This window comes from Cervus elaphus, chromosome 20 (assembly GCF_910594005.1).
Source record: "Cervus elaphus chromosome 20, mCerEla1.1, whole genome shotgun sequence".
Lineage (NCBI taxonomy): Eukaryota > Metazoa > Chordata > Mammalia > Artiodactyla > Cervidae > Cervus > Cervus elaphus.
The window spans coordinates 121,706,116-121,730,539 of record NC_057834.1 but is presented as its reverse complement, the minus strand read 5'-3'; the positions used below and the strand labels follow the sequence as shown (position 1 = coordinate 121,730,539).

The 24,424-nt window shown below is 50.1% G+C and overlaps 1 protein-coding gene and 1 long non-coding RNA gene across 8 annotated transcripts in view; one reads left to right on the top strand and one right to left on the bottom strand.

Moving 5' to 3' along the window:
* RNF220 (ring finger protein 220) overlaps positions 1-24,424 on the top strand; it is a 266,770-nt gene that overhangs the window by 194,816 nt on the left and 47,530 nt on the right. The gene's annotated exons all lie outside the window — the stretch shown is intronic.
* LOC122676531 lies at positions 6,491-10,613 on the bottom strand. Its single transcript, XR_006335599.1, has 3 exons — positions 8,412-10,613; positions 7,269-7,545; positions 6,491-6,549 (listed from the first exon to the last, which is right to left on the bottom strand). It is a non-coding gene; the product is annotated as an uncharacterized LOC122676531 (long non-coding RNA).

Genomic DNA, 24,424 nt, shown 5'->3' with positions numbered 1-24,424 from the left:
CTACCTCCCAAGTAGCTAGTGTCATTTGGATCCCAGAACAATGGAGGGGACAGATAGTTCCACTCCACGTTGCACTGGTCAAGTTAACTTGAGGGCCTGTATCCACTGTGGGAGACTAAGCACTGATCAACAAATCTAATTACCCCCTCAGAACACAGAGCTTGACAGCTGGCCAAAAACGACACATCCTATTAGTTAGCACCCATGACCTTCACAACTGTCCTGGGAGTGGAATAATAATAACGGCTAACAGAGTGCTTATCATGTGCCCAACATGTTTTGTTCCAAGTGTTTCATACCTAAAACCACAAAAGCCTTGTAATGACCCTGAGGTAGATAAATTATTTGCATATTTCAAATGAAGAAAAAGGTGTAGAGGGTTAAGTAATTTGGCCAAGGTCACACAATTAGCAAGTAGTTAGACCAAGATTCAAAGCTAAGCAAGCCAAAGAAACAGAGACTTTATGGGAATCAGCACTAGTAGCTTCAGCAGGAAGGTCAAGTCTGGATCTTAATCTCTCCCTAGACTTGGGGAACCCTAGTCTGAGCCTACACACTTGAGTTCTGGTGCTGTGGGCCCCGCAAGGGGAGTGGCTTCATCACTGAGACAAGCAGCCTTGTCTCAGTTTGAGCATGAAGGGCAAGAATGGGGACAAATTGCATGCTTGAAGCTGTTTGCAAGAATTTTGGGCAGTTAGTTCTGGGCATTTGTCTGAGACAAGCACCTATTTATGGATATTATTTACTCTTTCTGCCCCTCTCCCCATCCTGGGACCTGTGTGGACCTCCTTTGCTTGGGTAGGTCTCCACTAAGATCCTGGTCTGTTCTTGGACCACATCCTGAAGTTCAGTTCAGTCACTCAGTCCTGTCCGACTCTTTGTGACCCCATGAACCACAGTACACTAGGCCTCCCTGTCCATCACCAACTCCTAGAGTTTACCCAAACTCATGTCCATTGAGTCGGTGATGCCATCCAACCATCTCATCCTCTGTCGTCCTCTTCTCCTCCTGCCCTCAATCTTTCCCAGCATCAGGGTCTTTTCTAATGGGTCAGCTCTTCGCATCAGTTGGCCAAACTATTAGAGTTTCCGCTTAAACATCAGTCCTTCCAATGAACACCCAGGACTGATCTCCTTTAGGATGGACTCCTTTGGATCTCCTTGCAGTCCAAGGGTGTCTCAAGAGTCTTCTCCAACACCACAGTTCAAAAGCATCAATTCTTCTGCGCTCGGCTTTCTTTATAGTCCAACTTTCACATCCATACATGACTACTGGAAAAACCATAGCCTTAACTAGACAGACGTTTGTTGGCAAAGTAATGTCTCTGCTTTTTAATATGCTGTCTAGTTTGGTCATAACTTTCCTTCCAAGGAGTGTCTTTTAATTTCATGGCTGCAATCACCATCTGCAGTGACTTTGGAGCCCCAAAAAATAAAGTCTGTCACTGTTTCCACTGTTTGCCCATCTATTTGCCATGAAGTGATAGGACTGGATGCCATGATCTTAGTTTTCTGAATGTTGAGCTTTACGCCAACTTTTTCACTCTCCTCTTTCACTTTCATCAAGAGGCTCTTTAGTTCTTCTTCACTTTCTGCCATAAGGGTGGTGTTATCTGCATATCTGAGGTTATTGATATTTCCCCCAGCAATCTTGATTCCAGCTTATGCTTCTTCCAGTCCAGCGTTTCTCATGATGTACTCTGCATATAAGTTAAATAAGCAGGGTGACAATATATAGCCTTGACGTACTCCTTTTCCTGTTTGGAACCAGTCTGTTGTTCCATGTCCAGTTCTAACTGTTGCTTCCTGACCTACATACAGGTTTCTCAAGAGGCAGGTCAGGTGGTCTGGTATTCCCATCTCTTTCAGAATTTTCCACAGCTTATTGTGATCCACACAGTCAAAGGCTTTGGCATAGTCAATAGAGCAGAAGCAGATGTTTTTCTGGAACTCTCTTGTTTTTTTGATGATCCAGCGGATGTTGGCAATTTGATCTCTGGTTCCTCTGCGTTTTCTAAAACCAGCTTGTACATCTGGAAGTTCACGGTTCACATATTGCTGAAACCTGGCTTGGAGAATTTTAAGCATTACTTTACTAGCGTGTGAGATGAGTGCAATTGTGCAGTAGTTAGAGCATTTTTTGGCATTGCCTTTCTTTGGGATTGGAATGAAAACTGACCTTTTCCAGTTCTATGGCCACTGATGAGTTTTCCATATTTGCTGACATATTGAGTGCAGCACTTTCACAGCATCATCTTTTTGGATTAGAAATAGCTCAACTGGAATTCTATCACCTGCACTAGCTTTGTCCATAGTGATGCTTCCTAAGGCCCACTTGACTTCACATTCCAGGATGTCTGGCTCTAGGTCAGTGATCACACCATCGTGATTATCTGGGTCGTGAAGATCTTTTTTGTACAGTTCTGTGTATTCTTGCCACCTCTTCTTAACATCTTCTGCTTCTGTTAGGTCCCTACCATTTCTGTCCTTTATTGAGCCCATCTTTGCATGAAATGTTCCCTTGGTATCTCTAATTTTCTTGAAGAGATCTCTAGTCTTTCCCATTCTATTGTTTTCCTCTATTTCTTTGCACTGATCACTGAAGAAGGCTTTCTTATCTCTCCTTACTATTCCTTGGAACCCTGCATTCAAATGGGTATATCTTTCCTTTTCTCCTTTGCTTTTCTGCTTCTCTTCTTTTCACAGCTATTTGTAAGGCCTCCTGAAGAACTTATTCCAATGGGAGAGTTGTCCCTCTATCTAGTGTTATAATAGAGAAATGAAGTCTCCAAAAGGTGAAGTATCTTACTCAAATTCATATTGCTGTTAAATAATGAGGCTGAAATTTTGAAGCTGGGGCTCGGACTCTGTATGCTTGCTTTTCCCCTTTATCATTACAGGCTTTCCTTTCCCACCATGACAATAGAAAATGGGCAGAACATTCTCAGTGGAAGAGAACTAGAGTGTCTATAGGTTATGATTCTTGAAGTTGGGTCATATTGGGAATCATCAAATGGACTAGAAATGCTCGAGCTAGAGAAAAGAAAACATCAGGGAACATTATTAATGTTTTTGGCTTCCCAAGAGGCTATTGTGTAGAACAGAGATCAAACTTTTTCTGTCTGAACCTGAGGAGTTATATACAGACCAATAGGTGGAACTTTCAAAGAAATAGATTTTAGTTCAGGCTGTATGTGAATTTTCTAAACAGCTGAAGGTCTCCAGAGCAGACATGGTGCCTGGGAATGTCTAGAGTCTCCTGGCCTTGGAAGTGTTTAGGCAGGCCACCTGTCAGGAATATTGTAAAGATGAGCTGGACCGTGAGAACTTTGAGGCTTTAAACAGAATAATCTGGGGTTCTCGGTTCCAAGTCCAGCCTCCCCTGGCCTTCTGGAAGCGTCTGAGTACCACACTTACCACCTGGCCTGCTCTCCCTAGTTGTGTGTCCTTCCTGTCCAAAGCATCCTCCGACTTCCCTGCAAGACCCAGGGGAGAAGACCAACATGTCCCGGGCCTATTGGGTGGGTGACTGCCCCCTCCAGGTCTTGCTTTTCCTCTGATGTTGGATAGAACTTCCTAGGCTAGGAGGTGGAGCCAAGGCCAGGTCCAGAGCCAGGGACTGTGCTAGGGGAACTTCCTGGGAGAAAGGTTTACCTGTACTCGAGAGCCGAGGTCTAGGGCCTAACTGGCTAAAGGAGGGAGTATCCTGGAGAACTGGCTGTCTGGGGCTGAGGAGGGAAGGCTCATTTGATGACATCTTCATTAGGATTTTCCTCTCGTCATACAGACTGTGCACCACACTCACACACATATATAACTATTGGAAAAACGATTTTAATACCCATGGCACATTGTCCTTGTGTGATATAAAATCCAATGACATGTGGCATTTGGAAAAGGTCACTTCTCCCATCAGGATTCATTAGCCTGTTTCAGCCTCTACGCCTGCAGGACGGGTCCCAGCTGCCTGTCCCCTGTAGCAGGGCCAGCTGGACAGGTGGAGCCCACAGGGACCCTCCTGAGAGAGCAAAAGGACTCTGCAGGGTGCTAGCCAGGGAATCCTCACTTTGGCCCAGCTCCTTCTCACACATGCCTGAGGAGTCAGAAGGGGTGGGATCCAGAGAAAATGAAGTCTCTAGCTGGGCAACCTTGGCTTGGGGTCTGGAGTGCATGGGAAGGGGAAAGACAGACCCATGGTCTCAGTATTTTCTTAAGAGTATCATCCTCTGTGCAGAGGGAAGGAGGGTTGAAGGGCTCTGGAGAGAGAGCTGAGACTACAGAGCAGGGGAAGGATGTGGGAGAAGAGAGAGGCTGGGGAGACCACAGTAGGCAGGACTCAGAGCTTTCCTTAAGGACCTTAGATAGAACCTGGGGTTTCCTAATATTTTATTCATTCCTCTTTGCCCAAGTAGGGGCCCAGGCCTGTCTTCTTACTCTGCACTTGTGTCTTTCTGGTCTGGTCTTGGATTTCATCTCCAGGTGTGAAGCAGCTGTCCCACTAACCAGGTCCACAGGAACGGGCACTGTGTGTCCAAGACACTGGCACTGTTGGCGCCAGCATTGGTGTGGCCAAGGAAGAGCCAGCCAGCACCAGCGTCCATGCCTTCTCCACCTCCTGTGTGCGGGCTGTGCTGATGCCGGGTCTGCATGAAACACTCAGCGCTCGCCTTGAGAGGTGATCCTCTCCCAGCTAAATGGGAGCGGCCTGATCCTGGGGCTCTTGGCTTGTTTGTTGGGAGGTACCAGTAGGTCACAGAGGAAGTCTAGTGTCAGAGTAGAAGAATGAGGACAGACAGAGGAAGAGAGATGACTCTGAAAACACTAAAACGGGGGGCCGGTGAGCTCGGATGAGAGGAACAGGAAAGAGATACTCCTGAGCAGAACCCTGAGAAACCAGCATTCCAGCATAAGCCAAGAGCCCTCGACCCTGAACATGGGGTTGACACACTTACACACTCTTGCACACCTTCTCATGAATCTGTTCTTTTTTTAAAATATTTATTTATCTCCTTATTTGGCTGCACCAGTTCTTAGTTTTCATTGCAGTGCACAGGCTTCTGTCTAGCTGCAATACTCGGGCTCCAAAGCTCGGGAGTTCTGTAGTTTGCAGCAAGCAGGCTTAGTTGCCCCGGCGTGTGGGATCTTAGTTCCCTGATCAAGGCTCAAACCTGTGCCCCCTACATTGGAAAGCAGATTCTCAACTACTGGACCACTGGGGAAATCCCCTCATAAATCTATTCTTGCACTCCCGAGTTTAGAGGATGGAAAAAGGAGGGGCCTCCAGCAAGGAGACTAAGAAGGGGTGTCCAGTGAGGCAAGAAGAAATCAGGAGAGTGTGCTGTAAAGGAAACCAAGGGATGTAAGTGATTAAGAAGGAGGGAGGATCTGCAGTGAAGTTGCTGCCAATAGAATCGATGAGGATTACTACTGAGACTTAAACGTTGGAACTGGCAAACCAGGCATCATTGGCCATCCTGGCAAGAGCACTTTCAAGAGAGGCTGGAGGGAAGGAAGAGACAATGATGAATATTGACATCTCTTTTGAGGAGTTTTGCAAGTAGGAGCAGATATATACATTCACAGGAAGATTCATTTATTCCTTTGAAACACATTTATTGAGGCCCTGATCTCTGCACGTTTCTGTGTTAGGTGCTATGCGCCCAGAAACAGCACAGCCCTTGACTTTGGTGGCCTCATAAAGTGATCAGTGAATGAACAAGATGAAGCTTCCATTCTCCCACTGACGATTTTAGCTTCATCTCCCTAACTGTTCAGATAGAGATGCTAAACATCCCTGCCCTCTCTGCTTACCAAACTCAACATGTCCTAGATTTTCTAAACTGCCCCAATTCCAAATGGTTTGACCTATTGTCACACCAGGCGGTCACACTGGACTCTAATTTTTGATTTAGAAAATGTGGTCTTTATGGGGTTGTTGTGAGAATCGAAAGAATTAATCACATGAAAGTATCCATGACCTGCCAAGTGCTGCATCAGTACAAGGCATTATTCAAGCTAGCTTAGACTAGAGAGGCAGCTGAGTCACTCCCTTCTTTGTGCTTTCAGAGTAACGTATACACTCCCCTCCCCAAGCACTGATTTCCCTGGATTTTTTGTGTGTTTTAAGGTGTGTGCCTCGCATGCCAAATTGTGTCTGACACAGGGTAACTTCTCAGTGAAGATTTATTGGATTTCTGAATGAATGGATAAATGGTGAGAGACATAGACAAGTAAACAAATTATGACATAAGCGGAATAAAATGATAATTGCATAGTTAACACTTAACTGAAGACTAATGCTGATTTCTTCACATACGGTATCTTTCATCCTTTCCAGTTACAGTAGGAGGTGATGATGATGAAAGTCGCCCAGTCATGTCTGACTCTTTGCAACCCCATGGACTGTAGCCTGCCAGCCTCCTCTGTCCATGGAATTCTCCAGGCAAGAATACTGGAGTGGGTAATCATTCCTTTTCTCCAGGGGATCTTCCAGACCCAGGGATCCAACACAGGTCTCCTGCATTGCAGGCAGATTCTTTACCGACTGAGCTACAGGGAAGTCAATAAGAGGTAGAAGGTATTAATCGCTCTTATGAGGAGGCTCAGAGAGGTTAAATGACTTGCCCAAGATGCAGAGGTCCTGAAGGCCTGGGAGCTCCAACTCAGTCCAGCCTGCCCCAAGCTTATAGAAAGTGTCCTTTGGCCCATGGACGGATGGTCCCTCCTTTGACCCACTCAATTTAGAGTCCAGACAGTTGGCCATGAACCCACCCACCACTGAAATCTTCCCTCCTTCACCAGGCCGGCCAGGCCAGGCTAGTCTAACCCTGAGCAGCCTCTAAGGCAGGGGCTGCCCAGAGCATTCCTCTTTTATGGCCCTTGTCAAATTCCAAAGCAAGTTGTAAATTCATTAACCTCGAAGGGATTAAGCTGTACAGCTTACTTAGCACCATAAACAAGATCATTGGGATGTTGATTTTCCTCTTTTATTGCTTCACTTGAGGAAACCCTAGTTGGCTCCAGCTCTGGAAATAGAAGTTGACTCCCCTGACAGGGGAAAGGATGCTGGGGACATCCTAGCTGGCTGGCCCTTAGTAGTTGCACATACTATCAGGACTGGGCCTTGGGGCTCAGGTGTAAGTCTCTCTGCTGGCTCGTCTGGGCACAGCCAGAAATAGCCACTTCTAATCCAGCCCCCAGGCCTCTCTCTCTGGGGCTGGCACTAAGCCTCCTGGGGAAAAGCAGAGGAGAGAAGCTCAGACACCTACCTGCCCTCCAGGCCAACTGGCTGTAAGCAAAGATGGTTGTAAGGGGACATTTCCCTTCTCCTGGCTTCCCAGCCGCTGGTGCTCTCTGTAGCTCAGTTCTTCCCTAGTAAGTTTGCCATTGTCTGTTTAACCCATCTGTCCCTCCAACAGATGAATAACCCTTATGGGCAGGAATTGTTCCCTCTTCTGGTGTTTGGGGTCCAATTTACTCATGTCCCCTCCAAGGCCTGGCTCCGACAATGATCCTTTCTCTGTAGACCCAGCTCTCTTCCAAACACTAAAAAGAAACACACGACAGTCATTATCTAGACCCTGTGCCACTCTTGCTCCTGCCTTCTGGTTCTGGAGTGGGTTGTCCACCCTGACACCCATCTATCCTATTTCCCTCCCTTTCACTGCTTAAGTCCCGGTAGCTTCACATCTGTCCCTGATGCTCCCTAACCCTGCTCTTGCCTAGGTCTAGTAGCTACTCAAACTGTCAAGCCCAATAGATGTATTTTAGTCAATCATTTGTACTCTTCTATTCAACAAATACTTAATGGGTTCCTGGATGATGGTGAAACACTAGTAAGCAAAACAGAACAGAACAGAGACCCTGAGAAGTTAAATTTAGCATAAGTACAGGCTGCCAGTCCACCTGGGTTCATACCTTGGCTCAGCCACTTACTAAGTTGTATGGTCCTGGGCAGGTTCTTTAAGCTCTCTGCACCTGGCTTTCTGATCTCTAAAATGGATCGATCATTGTGAGGATGAAGTAAATCATGGAGGCTCATAGCCACTGTTCTGTCTACAGTCATGATAAATAACTTGCCCAATAGCACACAGCTGGCAAGCAGCTGGGCCAGGCTTTGGACCCAAATCTACCTGATTCCAGAGCCTTCACTGTCAGTGGCATCATGCTCCCTCCCTATTTTTCCTGCCTTCTCCTCACCCCCACTACCCTGGGCCATCTGGATTTTGCACATGGTTGTTCATTTGCTAAGTGGTATCTGACTCTTTGCAACCCATGAACTGCAGCACACCAGACTTCCCTGTCCTTCACTATCTCCCTGAGTTTGCTCAGCCACATGTACGTTGAGTCAGTGATGCCATCAAACCATCTCATCCTCTGTTGGCCTCTTCTCTTCTTGCCCTCAATCTTACCAGCATCAGGGTCTTTTCCAATGAGTTGGCTCTTCACATCATGTGGCCAAAATACTGGAGCTTGCACATGGTGATTACCTGGAAAATCTTTGCTCAGTGTGTTCATTGAATCAATTTGCTCTGGGTTTAGGGAGGCTAGAGGATCAGAACAGTAGTTATTTAATAGATAGAAATGAAGGGGAGGAAAGGAAGCCATTTTGAAGAGAAGATAATTATTTCCACTTAGAGAGTATTTCGTTTGAGGGGAAAGCAGAGCTTCCACAAAGATACCTCCTTTGGGCAGTTGACAATTCAGATGGAGTTTAGGATAGACATCTAATTGGAGGCACATCTGGGAGGGGAAGTTGAAGTCCTCAAGCGTGAGAAGATAGATTCTCCCAGAGCAAAGGGCACAGGAGTGAGCTTCAAGTCAGAGGAACTGGGAAGAGGTGACAATGTACTGGAGTCACGTCTGCTGAAGAGGAGGGAGGGATAGGGAGAGGACAGAGCAGGAGCCTTGAGGAAGAGACAAGGATGCTGTGAGAAGGAGCCCACGAGGCCCCTTATTCCAGGAGGAAGATGAGAAGACAGAAAGAAATTAGAGAGGGAAAAAGATCATGGGAAGGCCTGGTCATTATTTTTTTTTTTTAGTTTTGGCTGCACTGGGTCTTCCTTGCGGCATGTGGGCTCTTGGTTGAGGGCACAGTCTTTCTCTAGTTGCAATATGGTCTTCTCTTGTTGCGGAGCACAGACTCTAGAGCGAGCAGGCTCTCTGGTGTGGTGCACCGGCTCAGCTGGCCCATGGTGTGTAGGATCTTAGTTCCCCAACCAGGGATCAAACCTGCGTCCCCTGCATTGGAAGGCAGATTCTCAATCACTGGACCGTTAGGGAAGTCCCTGGCTGGCTACTTTAAGAGAGAAGTTACACAGGAGTTTGAAAAGAAGAGAAAGGACTAGCTAGGGACAACGCACAAGAGCCAGAGAAGTAGATGTGAGGGTGAAGTCCCTGCTGAAGACTGAGGGGATGGCTCTAGAGGACAAGAGGCGCTGGTTTGGAAGAAAAGGCAGAGACTCTGAGGCCTCGTAGATGGAAGGAGCCAAGTAGAGGCAAATGGCATTTGACCTGAAGAGGAGTTGGGGGAGGGAGGATTTCTTGTACATGGACATCTCAGCAACAGAGTAAAAATGACAATAATGATAATAAAAAGAGTTCATGGAATAGCTAAACTAGAGAGGTACAAATTGAAATGCTCACCCCCTCCAATCTCTACCAACTACATCCTGTCAAATACCCTTTCTTGGATGCATGGTTGAAACTTGAACAATATGGGCAAATTCTCCCTCTGTTTCCCAATTACTTCTGGTTTTAAAAAGTTTATGTAGTGCGACATCCCATTCTCATATCTGGGTTAAGGCGTTCCTCTCCTGGTTTTTTATTCCCCCTTCTAATATCCTCTGGAATAGTCACTCTTCCTCTGAACCAGCCTCAGCTCCTCTGATGGGGAAGAGGGAGAGGGAATGAGCTGGTCTCTCTGACCCCACCCCAGGCTGCTGCAGCCCAGCCCTTCCATGGAATCACTATTTCCCTAGCTTGGAGTTTGGGGCGTGAGGTTCTCTGTCCAGCTTGTAGGTACTCTTGTAGGTACAAACGCTCAGATCACATAACCCGCCTGAGCCTTAACGTGCTTCCTCTCCTATAAAATGAGTAACACCAGCTCCGACCTTACGGGATCAATGTTAAGGATTAGACAAATGCTTGTAAAGCATCTTATGTACAGCGCTTGCTCCACAAAGGGGACTCGCATTACCGGATGCATGAGGCAGAGAGCTCTGGGGCATGGGAGTGCACGCGTGTCTCTGTCAAAATGTGTGTGTGTGTACCTGTGTGTGCAAAGGAAAGTTATGTGTGGGATGGGAACGGGGCACCCTTGTGAGTCAGCTATTGTGTGTGTCATTGCCTACAGCTGACCCTAGGGCTGTAAATCCTGCCTCTATTCCTGCTAAAGTGAACACTTTATAGCCCAAGGTCAGGCCCATGAATCATAAGCGGGGCTGGCAGGAAGCAATCAGACTGGACTGGGTGGGGCCAGGCCAGGGCGGGGAGCTGGGCTGGAGGAGTGCCCAGTAATAGGACCACTTGGAGAGGAGCCCTGGGCATAGCCTGCATTCCCAGACCTCAAAGAGCCTGGCTGATCTCAGCAGGGTTGCAGTTTCCCTGGAGCCTCCGCTGCCAGGGGGCCTTTCTCTATTGACAGCAACACTCACACACGTGGGTGTCCTCCCAAGATTGGCCTCTCCAGTATCCTGGGCCCAACACTTCAAGCTCACCTGAAGCTGGAAGATGCAAGGCCCGAGCCCAGCGCTCCCAGCCTGGTGGATGTGGAGCACCCGGCCCTTTGAGCCAGATGCTTTTATTTCTTCTTTTCCTTTCCAATCTGTCTTGGGGAAAGTGGCCCCAATAAGGCAGCCTTTTCACTCTGAAACCTTTTTATGACTCCAGCCATAATTAACTGGAGTAATAAAATTTTTCAAATCCAAATAGATATAATTAACATTTAATGCCCCTGGTTGGTGCTGGTGGCTGGGCCCATTAAGAGCGCGGTATTGATTGAGAAGGTGAACCAGCTGGGTCTGCTGCTGGGCCAGGGGGCAGAGGTGGCTGAAGCCTAGGGCTGTCTATGGGCCGGGCCCCAGCCCAGGTGTGAAGAGGGTGGCAGGTGGCATTCTCTATCCCTGCCTTGGGGACCAGGGTGTGAAGAGTAGGGGGGCTGGATGGAATCACCGCTACCACCCATCTCCCATGGCTCTCCCACCTTCAGACCCTGTGATCTCAGGCCTCCTTCACCACTATGCACTTCTCTACCAGACCTCACACTGCCTTTCCTGTGCCTGAGGTTGCCTCCTCTCCCAGAATGCATCAGGTGAGGACAAAGCCATGTATTCTCCCCGAAGAGTCCCCTGACATCAGGCATGCCTCTTCCCACTATTTCTCCTTTCTGACATCCTGCCGGGCTGCCTGCTTCAAGTTAAGCAGGCAAAGAAGACTTTCCTGACTCCACAACATGACTTCCATATCCCTACTTCCAACCAAACCACACATCCCCCAAAGCTGGAGAGTGAAACCATTAGGGGAGCATTCATTCAAATTGCAGCCCTTCTGTTTCTCTGCTGTGTGACCTTGGACAACTCATCAAGCTTCTCTGAGCCCCAGTGTGCTTATCTGTGAAATACAGATAACAAGAATATCCACCTCCTAAAGGTGTAGGTATGTCAACCTTCATCTCACTTATATTTCCCAAGAGCCCCTGATGGCAGGATTACTGTCTCCTCTTTTCTTGTGACACAGGTTTAAGGTTAGGTTTAGGGTTAGGGTGTTAAAAACAACATCCACACTGGGAACTATAAAGAACAAGTTGATTCTAAGATCAGACCCCTCACTCAGGGGGCTCCTGGTCTGGTGGGAGTACAGCGCAGGGAAAAGGGGTGTCCACAGTCAGTTGGTTTAAGTTAAGGCTGCAAGGATAGGGCGGGCAGGCTGCGGGCCCTGGTGCAAGTTGGGAGACAGAATGCTGTAGGAAAAGTGGGTGAAGGTCATGGGCTCAAGGCAAAACCAGATATGAGAACAGAGTTGAATAAAGCATAATGGGGCTGATGTGTGTGGCTCTGTGACCATGAGGGTGCTGGCCCCCGCAGTAGGGCATGGTCCTCGGAAAATACATTTTCTCTGGGAAGCCCTGAGCTGGGAAGCAGGCACCTGGTGCCAGGACCCTTAGGCGGTGGATGACATCCCACTCTTCACATCAGGAGGGCCATCCCCCCCAGGCAATCACCCACACATGCCCTTGGTGGGGTGAGCAGCCCAGGGCCTGCTGGGCAAGGAGTCTAGGTAGGGACTGAGTCCCTCCCTCTGTCCGCCTTTGCTCCCCCCACCCCCCTGCTCTCATGCTTACCATCCTCTGCTCTCCATGAAGTTGTGTATCCCCCATCCTCCAGGGCCTGCCTCTCAAATGCCTCCTCCCAACCTTTAGTGGAGCACCTAGGAGCCCTACTTTTCCTCAGTGCTCACCCAACCCTATGGGGCCTTCTCCTGTGACCCAGAAGAATTACAGCTTTAGGCCAGGTCTTGCATTGAACTTGAACTCGAGTGAGTCTCTGCTTCCTCCACCAGCCCCCTCCGGAAGGCTTGCTCCCAGCAGACCCAGGGCCGTACTCAGCACCAGCTCTGTTCTTGCAGCCCAGCCCCTTTTCCAGTACTGCTAACCCAGGAGGCCGAGGGGAGGGGATACTGCTGACACCAGAGGCAGGGAACAGGAAGGCTGGGACCAGCATCAGCCCCCCTCTCTGCTCAGTCACTCAATTGACGTCACTCACTGTGCCAGGCCTGGTGAGAAAATAGACCAGTGAGGTGTAACGGCAGTGTGACAAGGGAGGCCGGAGGCTGTGGGGACATGGAGTCCAAAGGTTCGGACAGCACTGCTTCTAGAAGAGCTCACCTTGAAGCTGAGCTCTGAAAAGAGGTTTACCAGGCAGAGGGAACAACATGTGTAAAACCCAAAGGGGAGAGGAAATGGCCCAGTTGAGAACAGAAAGAACCCTGTGTGGCCAGAGCATCAGTGCGCCGGTGAGACGCGGCGCAGTGGGTGGCTGGCCAGACATGCAGTGGTCTCCCCAGAGCGCCCCTCAGGCCTGGCTGGGAACCGGGCCCTTCAGCTCCCCACTCCATGGCATGCTGGCAGTGGGGCTTCCTCTATCTTGCTTGACATCTTTGAGTCTCGGTTTCCCTGTCAGTGAAATGGGAGTAATAATCCCACTGAGCGCGAGGCTCAGGCCGCTTCATGCTGGGCCAGGCCTGGCTCTCAGGGTAGTGACAGACACGGCCAAGACGTGGCCTTCCACAAAGGACTGTTCTTGTCACCAGCCTCTGTTCCCTGTGCAAGCATCAAGAGGGGTCAATAATATGGAGGGGCCTATAAGTCCTCCCAGCTTTTACAAGGCAAGGCCGTGTTACCCCTGCTTCACCCTTAGCCCCTGAAAGTAAAGTGAAAGTGAAGTCGCTCAGTCATGTCCGACTCTTTGCGATCCCATGGACTGTAACCTTCTTCGTCCATGGGATTTTCCAGGCAAGAGTACTGGAGTGGGTTGCCATTTCCTTCTCCAGGGGATCTTCCCAACTCAGGGACCGAGCCCAGGTCTGCCGCATTGTAAGCAGACGTTTTTACCGTCTGAGCCACCAGGGAAGTCACCTTAGCCTCTAATGCCTAAGAATGAAGGCCCAGGGAAACTACCAATGACCTTTATCTCCCAGACCCCAACATTCCCTCCATTCTCCTTCTACTCCAGCCACACACACTGGCCCTGCTGGGCTGTCTCTCAGCCTCTGTCTTGGTCATGGCTCCACCCTTCCTACTCTTGCCATCCCACACTCCAGACCTCCAGCACCCCCTCCTCCAGGCAGCCCTCCCCTCCTCCACACCATGACCTCACTCTCCTCCTTAGCCGTTCTCACTTCAGCCTCTTCTGTGCCCAGCCTCAGAGCTGTGGAGGCAGAGCTGCACTTCTCACCACAACACCCAGAGCACTGGCTCCCAAACATGTTAAAAATGAAAGGAAAGAAAGACAAAGGAAGGGACAGACCAGTGGACGGAAGAAACGAGGGCAGAGGGCAGACTCTCCCTTGAGCATCCCAGCCTGAGCCAGGGTAGTGTTCACCCAGGTCCTCCCTCAGCCCCACTACACAATCAGAACCGAGAACTGTCACATGGAAGCCCTGGGCTGTGACATTTTGCAGGGCGTGCTGGTGGTGGCAGGGCTCAGAGGCCCATGGCGTGGCTGGTGACAGGCTGTGCCTGCCCAGGCCTCCCAGCTGCCCTGCTGTCTCTGACCCTTTTGGCACATAACCTCCAGCCCAACCCCCCATGCAGCTGCCTCCCTCATGACACTGGCCTGTGTTGTCCTGATGACCACTGACCACTATTCCTGGGGGACAGCCAGGCCTGCACAGAAGGAGGGGCTCTAGAACCTCCCAAGGCTCCCAGGTGGTCAACCTTGTCCCCCGGCACTCCCACGCCCTCAGATGCTCCCAGGCAGGGCATGAAGACACGCCGAGACCCGCCAGTCTCTGGACTTCAGGCTCTGCCCACTTGTCTCATTCACTTGTTAAAGCAACTTGGGGGGCCTGTGTTATCATCCTCAGTCTCTAGGAATGAGGAAATGAAGACTCAGATCAAGATACCAAAGTGTGCACGCGTGGCCACTAGTGTCAGTTGGGTTTCAAGACTAGGTCTGCCTGATCCCAGAACTCACGTGCCACCTTCCAGCCTCCTTCCTCACGCTCACTGCCTACCTTCAGCCCAGCCCTAGCCCCAGGAGTCTCCCTACAACTGAACCACCAGGACAGAATGCAGAGCGCACAGGTACAGGGGGATGCCAATGTGAAAAGAGAGGAGGAGGCCACAAGTGTGAGGGCAGAGGAGGTGTTTCTGGTTGAGGCACTGGGTCCAGAGCTGCTGTGGTAAGTGTGCTCTGGCTGTCCCTCCTGGTCACGGAAGCCCAGTAGGAACCCACAGCACAGACTCAGGAAAAGAGCCTACCCAGTCTCCTCCCCCTCTGCAGACCCCCACATCCATTCCCACAGTTCAACAAAGGGAGGCGAGCCCCTTTCCCTATTCCTTCCCATGCATTAGCCCTAGCAGCAGGCAGGGGACCGTTGGACCTACTGTCTTGCCTGGTCAGTTTTTGTTCCTGAGTGGTAAAGAACCCACTGGCCGATGCAGGAGACATAAGAGACGCAGGTTCAATCCCTGGATTGGGAAGATCCTCTGGAGAAAGGCATCGCAACGCACTCCAGTGTTCTTGTCTGGAGAATCCCATGGACAGAGGAGCCTTGTAGGCTACTGTCCATGGGGTCGCAAAGAGTCAGACAGGACTGAAGCGCACACACATGGATGACTTTGGCCAGATGTTTTAGTGTAGTCAACAGAACACAGCACTGGACTATAGGAACCAAAAGTTTCACTTTTAAGCTTACTAGCAACAGACAAATACTTTTACCTTTCCCTGTCTCAAGGACTCCGAACTTTCGCTGCCAGGAGTCCAGGTGGATCCCTGGTTGGAGAACTAAGAACATATTAGCCTGGCAGCACAGGTTAAACCCCAAAAAAAATTGCATTCCTACTTTAAAAATCACAACATGTCAGACTTGAAAGGGGTAAATTCTTTGATCCAGGTCAGATAACTATCACCCCTTTAAGAACCCGCTTCTGGAGTACCAAGGAGGGCCAAAGAGTAGATGGGGCTGGGGGAGAGGAAAATCCCTTAGAGAAACCTTGATTTAGAAGAAAAGCCCTAGAGGGTGCTTTGTCTGCCTACCCCACCACTCACCACTCTTTGCACTTCACCCCATACACTCACACTCACACGCACACACATCGTCCGTGTTCACCTGCAGTCATGGCTGGGCTAGTGCAAGTAATTCTTCCCTACCTACCCTACATCCAGGAAATGGAGTCCTTAGAACAGAAGACATGGGGTAAGACACATTTCCCCAGCAGCAAGGGGCCTTCCAGGAAGAGTGAGGGAGGCCTGTTCTCAAATGGACTGCTGAATTGCTTTTCCTCTCTGCCTAGGGCAAATGCGTGAGCATTGCTGAGGCCTGAATGAGCTCGATGGAGGCGTATATCCCCAAACCCTAATGCCCCGCTGACCTGGCTCAGGCCAGTATCCAGAGGAAAGTACAGCAGAGGACCTGGAGGTCATCAGAGAGGCCAAGAGAACATTCAGTCTTGGGGCAAGATTGAAGCAAGGGATAGCATAAGTACTGGACTTAAGGGGGCTCAAGAACTAGGCTGAGGTTGACAGTGAGATTTAGCTCTGAAGGTGGAAACTGGGGTGATGTGGGGGAATTAGGATTGATTCCAATTTAGACTGAAGTTTAGGATTTGAGCTCAGTTGACTCAGAGGATTGGGCTTAAATTTTGTTTCAGAGTCTTCCTAGAAACCTACTTCATGCCATCCACCTGAACCCATCATCCAAAAAAGCAGGGGGATCCTAATAGTCACCTTTGGCCTGTGGTCTGGGAGCTTTGGCCACCTGATGCAAAGAGATGACTCATTGGAAAAGATCCTGATGCTGGGAAAAATTGAATGCAGGAGGAGTAAGAGTTGACAGAGGATGAGATGGTTGGATGGCATCACCAACTCGATGGACAAGAGTTTGAGCAAACTCCAGGAGATGGTACAGGACAGGGAAGCCTGGCATGCTGCAGTCCATGGGGTCACAAAGAGTTGGACATGACTTAGCAACTGAACAACTCGGAGCTTTACTGAGGAAATAGGAAGGAGGGTGAGCATTGGCTTTGGAAAGGAGCAGAGCCAGTATCCCCTGACTAGGGAGCCAGGGAGATTAGGATCTTCCTCCTTAAAGGGTGGTCCACAGATGAGCAGCATCAGCTTCACCACCTCTGTAGAAATGCAAAATCCTGGGACAGGCTCCAGAGATGTGGAATGAAAATTTACATTTTAACATGAACTCCCAAATGTCCCACAGACACCTTCCAGTTTGAGAAGCAGTGGGGAAGCTTTCCTAGCAGGAAGGCCTGAGGTAGGGGTGGGAAAAGTCAAAGGACCCCCAGCCCCTAGGCCTGTTCCAGAGCCCCCTGCCTGACACCCCCTCCCAGTGCTGGAGCCACAGCGACACCTACTGGCCATGGGCATCTAGGCCACCCCCTCCAGGACATCTGGGCCCTATGGTCCTGCCCTGCCTGGCCTCCACCCTGAAGTTCTAGGGGTCTGGCTTCCCCAGCAAGGCTGGAGCAGGTGTAGGATGAGCCACGGCCTCAGGGTGGAGCAGGGCTCTGTGTAGGCTGGGGCTCTGAGGCCTGCAGGTGAAGGAGGCAATACAGGTGCATAGGTGTCCTCAGGCACACAGATCTCAGATCACCTCAAAGCCTTGGCATTCTCCCCACACTCAATAACACAGAACACATTTGTCTGCTCTCTTCTCTTAGGTCCTCAACCAAAAGGGACAGGGTCCCACCCCAGTCAGCATCTTCTGATGCCCTAGTGGGACTTGAACCTATGTCTAAAGGACCCTTCCTAGAAGCAGGCTGTTAGGAGCTACAATTGAACAGCAACTCAGAAAAGGGGCATTGCTGGAATATTTCTGGTCCAGGGTTGTGGGTCCTGGAGGAGACTCCCACAACAGAATTCTAGGTCAAAGTGGGAGACGAACGCCAAAGCGCAGAGGAGTAAGAGGATAGGGAAGGAAGCCAACCCACCTCCAGGACAGGGCTCAGCTAACTTGCCCCAGGGGACCAGGCTGGTTCAGAGGGCCCCCTCTGGGGGCCAGAGCCACCAGGGTCAAGACAGGGGCCTCCTTCTGGGCAGCAGTCATCCCCCCCACCCATCATTCCCAGGCCTCAGTCATTGGACCACCCCCGCTCCAGTTTGCTCTCAGCCCTGAGAAGGGGTTTGCCTGAGAACTAAATGATTGTGATTACCCACCAGTGTCTGCATTAGTGGTGATTAGTTAAAACATCAGAGTCTAAACAGTCAATTGGTTCTAATAATTAATACTATGGCTCAGCTGTGATTGAGAGAGGGCAGCGGGGAGAGAGAGAGAGAGAGAGACGGAAAGAGAAAGAGAGGGAGACAGGGTTGGCAGAAGAGCCCTGGCTCTTTAACCACCATTTCCTGATCCCCCCACCAGGTATGGTGCCAGGGCACACCTGGCTCCTAATTCTGTGTGCTCACAAGATTTTTTAATAAATTACATCACTGAGTATCATAAACACTCTATTAGTCTCCGTTTTACAGGTAAGAAAAAGGAGGCACAGAAAGGTAAAAGCCAGTAGATGCTCAGTAACAACTTGGTGAATGAACAGATAAATAAATGCATGAATTGCCCAAAACTGAAATCCAAACCCAATTGAGCATGACTCCAAAAAGTTTGAGGGGAAGGTGTATAGAGGGGAGAATTTGCGGGGATAAAAGAAAAAAGAAAACATACAACCACTCTTCTCTCTCCCACCATCTCTCTCCTTAGAAACACATTCCCTCTCACACACACATTCCTCTCTGTCTCATGACAGAGATACACCCCTCTGTCTTTCTCCCTCTCTCATAGAAACTGCCATCATTCACCCCTCTCCCCACACCTCCCTCTCTCCATGTGCCCCTGTGTCCCATGCACACTGGCCCCGTCATAAGCACTCAAAGAGCGCTTGGGAACTGAAACAAACATGTGTGCTGTGCTTAGTCTGTCAGTCAAGTCCAGCTCTTTGTGACCCCATGGACTGTAGCCCGAGAGGCTCCTCTGTCCACTGGGGATTCTCCAGGCAAGAATACTGGAGTGGGTTGCCATGGCCTCCTCCAGGGGATCTTCCCAACCCAGGGATCAAACCCAGGCCTCCCACATTGCAGGTGGATTCTTTACCAGCTGAGCCACCAGAGAAGCCCATATAATAAACATACCCACCCCTTTCTCTCTCCCTCACACATCCACCCACCTTCTGTCCTCATGCAAGAGTCAGGCCCAGAGGTTTCCAGCTGGGCTGTCTCTGACGAAGCTTGCTTTGAACCGTCCCCAGATCTAGAAGGACCACAGGGGCTGCCCTGCCTGGCTGGGGTGGGGGCGCTAGCCCAGTCTCCTTAGTTATCCTGGAGCAGGTTCAGCCCCTCCCCACCCCCTCCCCAGGTCACGCACAGCGGCAGAGCGGCCAGCGAGCAGGATGGCTGTGTGTGCATTGCTATTAATCACCCCTCCTGGTCCGCTAACGAGGCTAATGCGGTAAGTGACAATAGCCCATCTTGGTTCCTGATTTAGGGGCTCAGGACGGAAGCTGGGCTCCTGGGAGTGAAGACGTGAATTCTCCACGACACTAAACCTTCAAATAAATCTCCTCCAGTCAGAGAAGCCCAGGGCACTAAATCCCACGCGCCGGTAATTGAAACCCTTAGAGCTTTCTTGGGTAGGGAAATTGCTGAGAGAGAGAGAGCAGCAGGGTTCCGGGTCGGGTGGTGGGCCAGCACAGGGGCTGCAGAGGGCTCTGTGATGGGGAAGCACCAGGTTATCTGCCTGTCCCAGTGGGGGTGTCTGGTCTGTCGGTGTTTCTAGACGCGGGATTTCACTGTCTGACTGGTTTGTGTAGCTACTGCCTACCCTCTTCCCACTAAGTCTACGAACACTTGGTATTTTTCTGGGACAGCAGTTATGGAGCTTCTGTCTTTTGAGAGTCTCTGCCTTTTGAAACCCTGCAGCCTCTGCTTCTTGTTGACCATGAGGCCAGGCTTCATTTAAGCAGAAAGAACCTTCAACATTACCTTGATTGCCTTCCTTCCTCTCTTTCTTCCCCTCTCACCCCCACCCACCCCATCTTTTCCTCCCCTTCTGGACATTCCCTTGCTGTCCCTTCAAGTCCTCCTGCATTAACTTGGTCATTGAATCATTCAACAGTCATTACCACTCTGTACCAGAGCCTGTTCAGGGTTCTGAGTGTACCAGGATGTCAGATAACTTCCCTGCCCTCAGAAAGCTCAAGGTCTACCAGGGGAGACAGATGAATAAACAGACAATTGCAATATTATCTGATGTGTGCCATAATAGAGGTGTTGAGTTCAGTTCAGTTCGACTCTTTGCAACCCCATGAACCACAGCACGCCAGACCTCCCTGTCCATCACCAACTCCCGGAGTTTACCCAAACTCATGTCCATTGAGTCGGTGATGCCATCCAACCATCTCATCCTCTGTTGTCCCCTTTTCCTCCTGCCCCCAATCTTTCCCAGCATCAGGGTCTTTTCAAATGAGTCAGCTCTTCGCATGAGGTGGCCAAAATATTGGAGTTTCCGCTTCAACATCAGTCCTTCCAATGAACACCCAGGACTAATCTCCTTTAGGATGGACTAGTTGGATCTCCTTGCAGTCCAAGGGACTCTCAAGAGTCTTCTCCAACACCACAGTTCAAAAGCATCAATTCCTCAGCGCTCAGCTTTCTTTATAGTCCAACTCTCAATAGAGGCGTAGACATATAAGAAATATAGCATGAAGAAGAGGAGTTCCCTATCAGGGAAAGCTTCTGAAAGGACGTATTGTCTGAGTGTGATCTTAATAGGAGTTACAAGTTGCCCATGGGGAGATGGATGTTGTGGGCATTATTGGCAGTGAGAATAATAAGTGGAGACCTAGGTCTTGCCCAGCCATAGCACACAGCATTGCTGGAGGGGATATTAGACTGGAGAGAAACTGTCTGATAAGGAGTTCAGGATTTATGCTGTGGGCTTTGGGAGCCACGGAAGGATCTTAAGTAGTTGAATGATAGGGTCTGATTTGTGTTTTAGGAATATCCTTCTAGCTGTAGAGATAGAAATGGATTAGAGGGGAGAGAGATGCATTAGGAAGTATAAGAGTAGACTGCAGATGATGATGTCTGAACGAGGGCAATGGAGAAAAGAAGATGGTTTGAGGGTACTTAGGAGGTGAAAACAGCTACGATGTTGATTTATTGCATGTAGGAGCCTGAGTCAAGGGTAAGGGTCTAGACTGCCGATTGAGGGAGTTCTGTGGGTGGTGGTGCCGTACCCTGAAATTGAAAAAGCAGGAGGAGAGCAGGTCTAGAGGAAGATCAGTTTTGTTTCAGGCACGTGGAGGCTGAAGAGCCTGTGGGACATCCAAGTAGAGAACCTGGTACACAGTGATGTATACAGGTCAGGACTGGAGGTACGAATGGAGGAAAGGAAACTAGAGAGAGATCATGCAGAGAGTGCAGGGAGAGAAGTAGATGATGGTGAGGATGATAGCTAACATCAGGGGAAGGAGAGTGGTGGAGAGCATGGCCTCCACTATGGCACTGCCTGAGTGGAAAGTCCAGCACCACCACTTATCAGGTACCCATGGCAAGTTACAGAACTTTTTACACCTCTGTGTCCTCATTTATAAAACGAAGGGAAGGGAGGAATACTACAGTGCTTGGCACAGAGTAAGCATTTGATCAGTGTTATCACTTCCCTCCCTCCTCATCCATTCAACTCCTGTTTATTCATCACATCTCAGCTTGTGTCATTTCCTCAGAGAAACCTTTCTGGATTCCTCTGAGCAGGAAAAATCTCCATTTTATAGGCTCACATGACCCTGTTCACCTCTCTTTGACACAACTTCCATCTTATAGTACTTGTATAATTAGTTTATTGCATGCTTCCTGCTTGCAAGCTCCATAAAGACACAGATTTCATGGTTTCCTTAGACCTTGGTGTAATGCCTAACACATGGAAGACAATACATGTTTATCAAATTAATGAATGGATATAGCTGCAGTTCCATCATACTTGGCAAATGATGACCATCGAGGATCTATCTGACTGAGAACAGATTGATTGAGAGTAGGGTGGTAGGGGTGAAAACCAGACTGCCATGAGCTTAGAAGTGTTTGGGAGAGAAAGAAGTGTTAGAGCATCTTAGGTGAAAAGGAAAGTGGAAAGAAAGGGCTTTAACTACAAGGGACCATATGGAAGAGATGGGAGGATGCTGTTGATATTGTTGTAATGGGGGAGACAGGGTGTATGTGTTGATGGAGGGAACATGAGAAGGGAAGGGGGAGGATGCAGGAGAGAAGGGAGAACAGGACAGCTTCCCCAGGGGATGAGAGGAATGGGATTCTAAGTCCAGGAGAAGAGATTAAGCAAAAACAGGAGAGTGAATACCTCTTCCGCTGAAACTGAAAGGAAATAAGGAAGTGCATTTTGGATATGGAAGTTAATAGAATTCATGCCTAAGGACTTCAAATTTCTGAGTGAAATAGGCAGTACGACCACCCAGTAAGACAGAGGGACAGAAGGTGGGGAGGGGGACTCAAAATAATAAAATATTATTGGATTGTCTCTGTGGAAAAGGAGAGACAGAGCTGACCAAGGGCATGGAAAAGGATTGCTTAGCAGTGCTGAGATTGGAAACTGTGAATTTTTATTGGCACATCTCTGCGTGGTTTTGTGATTCTCCCCAGCTGCGTTTAGCCGCCTGCATGTCTGAGACAGAGAGGAGAAAAGCTAGGTTGTGGAGAAGGCAGGGGAAACAAGGAGGTTGAGTATGTTGGCAAGAGGGTGTTGAAGTGACGCACCCTGGGGTCCAGGCTAGAAGCCATGAGTAAGTGGTCTAGGGAGATGGGAGGAGGAGAGAGAGAGAATCAAGTGTGATGGGTGGGTCCAAGGCCATGAGAGGGCGGGGAGCGAGGGAGTTCTTTCACAGAATAATTTTGGTTGTTGGCAAGTTCCTCCAGGAGGATGTGGAATACTGGAATACAGGAAAAAACAACAGGAGCTGACAAGATCAGGGCAGGTGTCACCTGGGTGACAGGTGAGTGTCAAAGTCCTAGGCAGATATGGAGAAGGCAGATAACAGCAGTGAGGGATGCAGGGTGGTACTTGCCCTCAGGGTCCACTGGGTGGAGACGCAGTGGCCTGAAAGCAGCAGTGGGAACTAAGGGAGATACTGACCCCACCTCCTGGCTGGAGGAACCTGGAGTTGGAGAGGACTACAGGGAAGTGATGTCACCAGGGAATATAAGTGATGTTTCCAGGTTTCCAGGAAAGTGGAGAGAGGAAGTAAAGGGAACATCTAGGGAGCAAGATTGCAGAGGAGTTTCTTGCCAAGGTCCTCGGTCCCAGAGGGCATGGTAGGAACATGGTCAGGAGCCCTCTCTGTCCCCTCCCTTCCCAGCATCTGTCCTAGGACCCTCTGCATCCCTCCCCCATCTCCCTGACTTGACATCGCTCCTCCGGCACCATCTACTCCACAGTCCACGTCCTACCCATCTGTTCTCCATCCCATCCTCACACCCCTCCCTCCTCTTCCCACACCTCCTCCCCAGTTCTCTCCTCCCCAGACCCTGCTCCTGCCCTGCCCCACCCCAGCCGGCCTGAGTGAGCAGGAACCCCTGCACCTTCATTTCTCAGGTCACTGCTTGGCTAATGGGCTATTAATTTGCTCAATCGTCCCCTGTGAGGCAAACTCAATTTCTGCCAGCCAGTCGTCCCTCCCTGTCGACAGTGTGATTGATTGGAGGAACAGCTGTCACCGCCCGGCTGCCCGCTCCCTGCCTCCTTCCGCGCAAGTCCGCGCCACCCCTCCTCCTCGGGCCGCCGCCCCGCGCCCACAGAGGCAGCGCACCCCTGCCACCTGCCCAAGGATCTGTCGCCAGCAATGAAAAATGACAGAAATATTTAAGGACAAATAAGGTTTCCCAACGCAATTGAAAATGATTACAGGCAGCTACAGATGGGGCCAATCTGATGCGCAGCAGCAAATCAAATCGAATTTCCTTATCGGCGTATTATTTTAGGCGTTATCTGGCACGTTGATGCAGTTATCAATTCAATTTCAGCCGCCGGTCCGCTGTTTACTGTCTCGCCTTTGCTGGGAAAAGGTAAACATGCTCAGCCCAGCAAATTAATTTCTGGCCGAAGACAGAGGCTGCAAAGGACTGCTCCGCAGGCCCCGCGGCCCCCACAATGGCCCTGGGCTGCAGTGGGCCAGGCCGACTGGGCTGGGGGCAGGCCAGAGCTTGCCCAGGGAGCAGAAGCCCCGCTGCTGCTTGCCCCCGCCCGGCCCCAACCCCAAGCAGGATTCAGGGCTCCTAGGAGGCTGAGGTGACCGCTGTTGGCTCTGCGGCTGCTGCCAGGGAGAGGTGAAGGTCTCCCATTAATTTCCAGCTAAAAATGACAAATTCATCTTGGACGACAATTAAATGAAGTCAGTAATTGATGCTAATTGATCTCCAGATGCGAGGGCTCCCCTCAGCCTTAGCAGCACGTGGCTGTCTTGCTCACTCTGCCCACCCCAGCCCTTCTCCTCTACTTCTCTTCCTCTCTTGGTCCTTGCACACCTCCACCCCACCCCCACCAGGGCTCTGGGTCTCTGCACCCCGCAGGTCTGTAGGAGACAGCTGGCTGGGGCTGGGCTAGCAGGCAGTGCCCGAGGCCAAGCAGCTGGCCTGCTGCCCGTCCCACCCTGCAGGCACTTGTAATCAGTGCCCCAACTTCCCCCCGT